This window comes from Aplidium turbinatum, chromosome 6, assembly GCF_918807975.1.
Source record: "Aplidium turbinatum chromosome 6, kaAplTurb1.1, whole genome shotgun sequence".
Lineage (NCBI taxonomy): Eukaryota > Metazoa > Chordata > Ascidiacea > Aplousobranchia > Polyclinidae > Aplidium > Aplidium turbinatum.
Window position 1 is genome coordinate 21,373,097 of NC_137477.1, and position 9,803 is coordinate 21,382,899.

Consider the following 9,803-nt stretch of genomic DNA (forward strand, 5'->3'; position numbering starts at 1 on the left):
AGGTGCTTTAATTTGTGTGAATTGCTTCAGTCGTGCCCCCTTCCCGCAGATTTTATGTTTCTAAACTCAAACTGTGCTTTAATTTTTTCTGTTTCTGTGGCGATATTCATATCGAGCGTTCACGTGGTCAAAATAGTTGAAATTCGGGAGGAGAGGCAGCGCCAAGCTGTGCCTCACTTCAGATGAGAAAACTTCCATACACTGCATTATGCGTGCCTTTTTCTTTCGCAAAGTCGCCCAGAAATCATCATGAACGATTTAGCTACGATTTGAGGCATGCCTCAAATGTGACGTCACAGCTATGAAACCTTTTTCGTCAAGCTGGAATGCCCGCATAGTACGCGCATGTGACTTCTTGCAGTGTAAAGGATAGTTTCGTACAAAATTTAACTAAAATGGAGGAAGACTTAGTATCTAAGCTGAGAGATTTTTCAAAACTAAACGTCCAATTTAAAGTTGAAGTCATAACTAAAGGTCTTTCATTTTCATTTTTCATCACGTCTTTCTTTCATCACTAGCAATAATAATTGCATTGAGATGAAGAGGCTTCAGAAATTGCGGCAAAATAAAGAGGATTTCTTCAACAAAGTCACAGATATTTTTGTCCAAAAGGATAGGCGCATGGATTTTATTTTTAAATAAAGACGACCAGATAATCACGTGTTGAGTCATGTCACGCATGGTTGCGGTTATCTTTTCGGGCAGTGTAATACGTTAAAGTGCCTACCTACAACACTGCTTATCAGTGTTGCCAGATAGTGGATGCTTCAAACTGCCAAGCACATCTCAAATTTTGCCAAACTGACTGCCAACTAACCAAAAACATTTGCCAAAATTCTGCCAACTCAAAATTTTACTGCCAAACAACGTAAAATTCTGCCAAATTTTTCGAATTTGGCAGTGAAATTTGACAAATGGTAACACTGCTGCTTATCACGAAATGATGACAAAAACGGTTTAACAGTCAGTTATATGTCACGTGACACAATGGCTTAATATGATTCGTTTAATGTGGATACAAATGGTTTTGGAAACAGTGTGATGTCGCGTAAGTGGTTTTGGAAACAAACGCAATTTTTAGTGTCGAATTTGAAGCAGATAGAAAAGATTTTGGAAAGAAAGAATTGGATAGTAGGTACCTATGATAATAGGCTACTTCTACCTAATGACACTTTAAACTTAATTTTGGTAAATCAATCAATCAATCAATCAATCAATCGTTTATTTATCAAAAAACAAAACACAAAAGTGACATAAAACAATAATACATATATACAATGTTTAGGTTTTGTTATTGATAGGGAGACAACGAAACGACCATACGGTCAACTAGTCAGTTGCCACCCTGGAAAGAATAATTTGCATATGTTTACAACCAAACATATGCAGTGCTATAACGAAAGGTTAGTGTTAGACAGGCTAAAACAGCCTAAATAAGGTTACTGGATAAGCATTGCCATAGACCTGCTTGAATATTTGATGGTTTCATGCAAAACATTGACGGGGGTAAGGGATTGGTTATACTTTTAGCCTCCCTTTTAGTTTGTTATTACTGCCTTTTTAATAATGTTGCTTAGAAAAAACATTGGTATCAAAATTATAGTTAGTGGGTGTATTTCAGATACTTCTGCACCACATGGCCTGGATTTCTGATTATAGCACAATGCGTATGTGCAACAATCGCAACGTCAAATCTTTCACTTTTGACAAAAGTAACACTTTGCTGTTATCATATCTCACAAACCTGACGTGATAGGATAAATCTGACGTCAGGTTGAAATTCAGCACCCCAAAACAGTTGAATTCGTGGGTTAAGGCAATATACATCGCATGCCAGGTTCACAGTCAACTTTGTTCTGAGCTTGTGTCTAACAAAATAACTTCACAAAGAGCCATTGTTAACGCAAAATGGATTAAACAACAACCGCAAGGATAAGCACTGGAAGCTAAAGTAACAATTAGATCACATCACCACTGAATGATCGTAACACAAGGCAATGCTTTAGCAACATGTCTGTTCACGACTTGTACAATAGGCCTACAGCAGAGCCTCTGAGAGAAATTTTTACTAGGGGTACGAAGAGTCATTCCGGGCCCCCCTCTCACTCCGTCCCCCTTTGTCTTGGGCAAAAACTGTGATGTTTGCTTAGGCGTAATGCACACCACACAACATTTTACTGCAGAATTAGACATCTGTGCGCAATAATAGTATCAGGCTGCAATAAAACTATTATTTTGTGTTGTGCATAGCATGTGATCTGTCCCTCGCCAATTTGTGTATCCTGCATTGAATTCGTGTGTCAGTTGTTGATGGTGCTGTTGAGAGGTGTCGCTTGTACATCTTTAATGTAAAATTTTTAAATTTATTTTTTTATTTCTCTTAGATGTAGCATATAATTATTTCTGAAGAAAACAGGTCCTGCTCCGAAACTATTCTCCGTGAAACTACCTTTGTCAAACAGTTTTTAAAAAAAAAAAAAAAAAAAAACACCCAGGCTTTTTGCCCAGGTTTTTCTCAAACCTTGCTTTTGCTACACTATGCCCCCCTCCCGGACGCAACTTTGTAAAAGTTTTAGTACTAACTTTTATGTAAAGTTTGTAAAAGTACTAACTTTTATGATTTAATTTAGGGTGCTTTTAACAAACCATTTTTGCACGTAAAGCATTAACTTACCACTTTGGGCCCGAATTTGCTCGCAAACCATTCGATTTCCTTTATGGGGTCATTTGCTAGATTACAGGCCTCCCAGGATTAAAGAATAACAACTTTTATGCTTGAAATCAGTCGTTTAGTATGGTTTTAACCAAACATTTTTGCGCGTAAACTATAAAACCACAATTTTGGGCCCCCCAACAAACACAGACCTGGGCCCTCAAGGGTACGCCGTACCCTCCGTAGCCCCTTCTAATAGGCCTTGGCCTACAGTACATGTACAGTAGCATACGGTACTATTGCAACATATTAGTGCCTTTGTTACCCCCAGCGCGTCCCCACCATAGATGACTTACTAGTCATCTATTAAGTCATCTATGGTTTAACGTGGTTCAACTTGTACCAAACCGGGTCGGCTGTCGGCCTAGCTTACAAATGATTTTTTTTTACTTTTTTTGACGTTTATCTTCAATAAGTATCTCTCTATAAAAGCTATAGGCCTATACTATCTTCAATAAATAAATAATGGCTACACTTTCGGTTTTTCAGGCTATAAAGAAGTAATTAAAATGATTTTTTCTATGCGCTTTTTCAAACTAAGCAGCTGTTTTCTCTCTCCAGGCAGTGGCGTAGAAGCCACTTGGCGGTTCTGGCTCTGCGCCAGGGGCGGAAGGCTGCAAGGGGCGGCAAAATAAGGCTGCACAGTGCACACAGTACGAGAAATGAAGTAATGCAAAAATAAATAAAAAGTAAAACAAGAAAATGATTTACAAAGAGACAGCTAGCAAATAAGACGATGCATGTTTCAAGTTTTGGACAGATTTAAACTTGAAGCTGAAACTAGGTTTACTGGCATAGGCTACACCACTTGCATGATATGCTTGGATTTTTGAATCCTCACGCGCTGCTGCAAAGCGAAAGTCACAATGGATTCACCAACGCTTTTAAAAGCACTTATGATGATGAGGTGGACTTTTTGGAGTTAGCTGTAGAAATTGACAGATTTAAGAGGCTGGTGCGAAGCAGTGAAACCACGTTTGATCGTAATGCAACAGCGTTTGATGTTTTACAGTGGTTAGCTAAATTACTCCTACTTGATTCGACACCATATTTATGCTTGTGTCTGAAACTTTTTCTTACCATTGGTGTTTCAATTGCGAGCTGTGAGAGGAGTTTCTCAAAGCTCAAAATGATAAAGTCGTATTTACGTTCTACCATGAATGATGATCGGCTATCAGCTCTATCGATTCTTTCTATAGAAAGAGACTACGTTCAAAAACTTGATTTTGAAGATATTATCGCTGATTTTGCTTCGGCGAAAGCTCGAAAAGTTCAATTTTGAGGCGGCTGTTGATCTTTTATTTGCCTAATACATTTGTTGTCCAATTTTTGTTTTTTTACTTTTGGCCTTAATGCTGAGACAGTGAGGCTTCTTTCTCAAGCAATATAGAACTTCTGAGACGCGGCACATTAGTTGTAATTATTTTTATTGAAAAGATTGCTTGAACATGAAACTATTTCAAAATTTGCTGCAGTCTACTTAGGGCGGCATTTTCAACGAAAGCCAGGGGCGGCAGCATATGCTCCTACACCACTGCTTGCAGGTTTGACAGCAAATACCTATTTGAGATGTCTTAAAAAACTTAAAATCGGAAACCTGATGCAAATAGTGCTTTCTAAGACACGACTTAACTGAGTTGTTAGAGCTATAGCCATGCAGTGTTATCAATGTTTTGAATTGTGAAGAAAGGGGCGTTCTTCCCGGCTATCAGCACAAGGTTGAGCACTCACTAGTACAGCGAGCAGTTGCGATTCGCTAACCATAACGGTGTAGCTTCCACGCTAGCCATTCAGACCATCCAATCAACAATATGTTTTGAATAGTTGATCATATTTTTACAGAAGAACTTACATAGCCTGGATGGTGTGCTGTGCTGCAACTGCTACGTTGTTTGTTTGATTTGTTACAATTCACTGGAGTGAAAAATTAAGTTTATAGGCCAAATCTTTTAAATGAAACCCATTTCTTAGTCTGCAAAGAGTCAAAAGTGGCTGATTTTCCAAAGACAATTTCAAACATTTTTCTTTGCTTTCTTTGTATTTAATGGCACTTGTGGCATTTTGCGTCAAAAAATCAAACAGGGTTTTAAATTGCACGTGACTTAAAGCAGTATAATATGCAAACAATTCATTAACAGGAGAATTTAAAATGGAACTTGCACTAAAAAATGACCCTTCTTGCAACTGTAGCAAAAGAAGACATTGCGATTCATGTTGCAATTTTAGAACACAAAGTTCTTCTTTCAAAGCTTGATTTTCAGTTACCAGCTTGCATGATTCTGCAATGAATAGCATAGCCTGTAAACTATGGTTGTTTAAATTTAATGGTTGCATAAGATAAAAAAAAATGAACCGAAACATATAATAGGCTACCAATAGCCTAGTACCGTAAGCTAGGCTACCAGTAATTAATTCATACAAATCAAGAAATAAACCATTTAGCCTAACCCATTGCAAAATGACTAATTGAGATGTCATGGATAACACTGGCCAACAAAATAAGAAAAATTTTTTTTGGCAGGACATCTAAGGGTGTTTTCTGGGATTTTCAAGGTCGCTGATTATGAATATGACATTGGTTTTGCCAGATTGACTATAGTTTAGAAGATACCTATACCCCTAGATTAGTCCAAATTAGTGTATTTACTTGTATTAACCCCCTAAACATCTCACCAAGAAAGACGTAAATCTTAGCAATTTTGTTTCATATAACATAATAATTAGTAACGAAAGCTAATTTAAAAATTACTGTAAAGTCCTACATTCCGTCCTACATTTTGCTCTTCTACCAATTGGATATTCTACCAAGATGAAAGAGGAGTATGATGCCATCAAACTTGTCCTTGAAAAGCTTGACTACAATACCCATAAGTGGCTCATCTGTGTTGACATAAAAACAGTCAATTTTCTAATTGGTCAACAAAGTAGATATACCAAGTATCATATCTTTGCTCCCTGTGTTTGTGAGACAGCAGGGTGAGAACCCAGCACTGGCGCAAGAAAAACTGGCCAGAACGCACCAGTCTTCAAGTTGTGATAGCCAATGTAATCAATGAACCTTTAGTTCCCAGGGATAAAATTGTATTTCCTCCTCTGCACATCAAATTAGGGTTAATGAAACAGTTCGTCAAAGCATTAAACAAGGAGGGGAATTGCTTCAAGTACATTTGCAGTCAACTTCCAGGACTCTTCGACGAAAAGCTAAAAGCTGGTATCTTTGATGGACCTCAGATTCGAACGTTGATGAAAGATTCGGATTTCACCAGTCACATGAACAGCAATGAACTCATTGCATGGAACTCCTTCAAGGATGTAGTACAAAACTTCTTGGCGAATCACAAAGCACCTAATTACAGAGAATTAGTTCGAAAGATGTTACCTGCATTTGGAAAACTTAGAGCTAACATGAGCATTAAAGTTCACTTCCTATTCAGCCACCTTGACAGATTTCCTGACAATCTTGGTGATTACAGTGAGGAGCAAGGGGAAAGGTTCCACCAAGACATCAAGATAATGGAAGAAAGATATTAGGGCAGATGGAATGAGCACATGATGGCAGACTATTGCTGGAACCTGTTGAGAAACTGCCCAAAAGTTTCTCACAAGCGAAAATCTTACAAGAGACATTTTTTCGTCGCAAATTAGTTAATAGTTTTAATCTTATTGTATTTCATACCATTGTTTTCAATTTACAATGAAAAAGATAATGTTGTTCCTTTTATCTAAATTTTATGATACAAGGTTGATTGACTGATTTAATGCAACATTTTTTAGTGTTTTATGTAGGCTACGGTACTTACAGTTACACTACTGTATATGATTGTGTATTTTGTGTACTGTATATGACATCGGTAACATCAAGTTTTGAAGTATGACAAATCTAATATCCATAAAAATTTTGTGATGTTGCTGTATTTAAACTTAAAGCTGTCTTAATTGTTCACAATTGACCATTAAATTGCATTTCTGAAATATCTAATATGGTTAAACTGTTTTTCTTTATCTAGCGCATAAGGCTCAAATATGGGATTTTGGTCATAATGACCCTATGCGATATCTCCTAAACCAGAGCCAATTCGGGAAAACTAAGGCCATATTCGGAATCAGCGCCCTTCAAAACCCTCAAAACCACTCTAACTTTGTCTGCCAAAAAATTTGTGTTGACCAGTGTAATCATAACCTATCATTGTTTTGTGATTCTGAAATAATTTTTTGCTTCTTTTGTACATGGTCATGGTCATCTTGTTCACTGTTCATTGCATCATTGTCATGAGACATATCTGGCAGAGCTCTTTTTCGGCTCTTTCGAGTTGTTCGTACTTTCATTCCATCAGCTGGAATTGGGTCTGGATGAATGTCAGAAGGTTTTCCATCCACAAAATGCTAAAATTGCTAATACTTCATGTACGGTATTTATTGTATTTTAATACATTGCAAAACCACCACCACAAATAAACATTAAAATCAGTCTATCAGTAGGGGAAGGTCGGGGCCTATGATCCCCTTTTTTGATTTAGCCCCATAACTTTTTTATTTCTGAATATTTTCACCTCATATTTCATGTTAGCATAACTTGTGATATAACCTGTTGAATCACCAAAGAGAAAATTCGTATCTTGTCAGATTTTTAATGTAGAGCAAAAGTGTAAATTTGTTGAAGTGGCTCATAGGATCCAACGCGTGGGGTCCTATGAGCCACCAATACAATCAAAAGAATAAACGTATTTACATGAATACATTGATGCATACATTTACATGAATACACAACAACACTTTTACAAGATAATGGGACGTGATAAGTTGAAAATAGAGGCTTAAGTGATCATCAAACTGGAAGATTTCCACAATTTTTAAATAAAAAGATAATAATGTCTAATAAATCACATTCGGCCTACATTTTTTTTATAAGTGACAGATCATATAGGCCTAGAAGGCTAGAAAATATGAAACAAATTAAGCATGCCACAACCGTGCCACAGTGGCATATCCTGGTTGATTTTCCTAGGCATGCAATGGAGGGAGGGTCATAGCCAGTGTAGGGGGGTCTGGGGGTATGTTCCCACAGGAAAATTTTGCAAATTTGCTTTTGGTTTTATAGCTTTTCTTGCAATCTGAGCTTTACTTAGCTGATAATTGTTTTAGCTGTTTTGCAAAAAAAGAAGAAGTTTGAAACACATCATGAATTTAATGTCTTAATTTTATATGCCATGTTAAACATTCAAAACCAGTTAGGCTAAAGTTTTTGCAATGCAATACAACGAATACCAGTTTAAAGTTTAAACCTGACCAGCTGAAATAGGATTAGATTACCGACCACCCAACCGAAAGATCCCTGGTGCTCTGTGACATCGCCAATGACGAAGTTTGACTGAAAACTTTGATACAGTATAAGCCTAGAGTTAAAGACCAAAAAGTGTAAGACTAAAAAAAGGCCAAACAAATACCAATCGGGAAACGAAAAAAGGCCCAGTGGCCAAACAAAAATTGTCTGGCCAAACGGTTTTCAAAAAAGTCAAATTTCTTAAATTTGGTCGTAAAAAAAGCCAATCTGGCAAACTTGTCTACAGATAGTGATTTTTGTTTTGCATGCAATTTCAAATCTGCATGCCTTGGTCGCCTTTGCGCCACAGTGTTGGCAAAAGAGCGGCGAATAGGCAAATTGTATTGTCAACTCATGCTGAGCTCTCCTCAGCATGCAGGGTTGCCAGGGTCAGCAAAGTTGCCAAAGTTTGAAAACGAACAGTTGTTTCAAATATTGAAATTAAGAGAGCGAGGAGGTTCTGCTATTAACATTTTCTATTTCTACGTTTAAATTCGTTGTCCCTGAAATCTTTCTGATTTCATCAGAATTGTAAGGCATGCAGTGCATGCCTTGCATGCATGAAGAATACGCCACTGCCGTACCATCATTTTTATGATCACAAGCTTACAAAACCAATCCATCGAATATAGGCTACTAACAGGCTATTTACACAAGATCAAAAGCAGAAAAGTAAATCGAAATTTTTCTAATATCCTTCACTCTTTTTGTTGACCCAGTAGTGATGGGTGGACTACAGAGGAAACTGGAACAGCGATTTACCACGATGAGTTTATTTAGCAGTTGTTCGAGGCATTATGGTCAGTTTTGTGAACTAATTTTTGAAATTGCTTATGTACAGATATAGCCCACAAACGTATCTTAAACTGTTAAACAAAAATTGAAAAATACACACAACAATTTACTATAATCTTAACTAGCTTAAATATAAAAAAAAAATAAACAACTTTCTAACAATAAACTAATTGTGATCTGAATTTCCACCAATTAGGATTCTATGAGCCGGCCTCATAGGATCAGCACACAAAGTGGCTCATAGGTTCCAACTCTCCATATTGACAAGTTCACATGTATTATCTCTAAACTATTAACTTTAATAGTAATACTGCACTTCTTTTATTATTCCTTTAAAAAGGACACTACTTGTCACCAAATTAAACCATTTGAATATCTGTTGAAAAACTAGGAAGTTATAGTAAAATTTCCGAACCCCTCAAAATTTACTTTTTCAACATAAAAACAAAGAAACTCCCTTTCGCTTCGAATTCTCACAGGAGGTTGTTCTGGGAATTGTGAGAAATGCATTCAAGCATGAAGAAAAGATCTCGAGTGAAGCGAAGTGGAAAAACTTTTTATTTAAAAAAATAAAGGGGTTGATCATAGGACCCTATATGCTCATACAGTGGCGTACGCAGGATTTTCTCAAAGGGGGGGCCATTGAGAGTAGCGTAGCTAGGAATTTTGAAAGGGGGTTTTTTGACGACTGGCGGGCGAAGCCCGTCGGCGCTTTTTCTTAAGAGGACACCCAGCGGCGGGGGGTCTGGGGGGCCTCCCCCAGAAAAGTTTGAAAAAGTGCTTTGAATTTGGTGCATTCTGAGAGCATTTTCAACAAAAATGTGGGTATGAATATTACTGTAAAATGGTGCTGTCAGGTGGCATAGCAAAAGGATAAGATCCTGTTTTCTTCGGCATTTTCCGGAAATAAAGCTAAGTCTCAATGTTTTCTTGTTGTTAATTCCTGGCTGAGATGTTTGAATGTTTGGTATTGGC

General features: G+C 37.2%; 1 pseudogene; it reads left to right on the forward strand.

Annotated features, from left to right (window-relative positions):
* Window positions 1–5,827: 5,827 nt before the first annotated feature.
* LOC145772500 (uncharacterized) lies at window positions 5,828–6,358 on the forward strand (annotated as a pseudogene).
* Window positions 6,359–9,803: the final 3,445 nt, after the last annotated feature.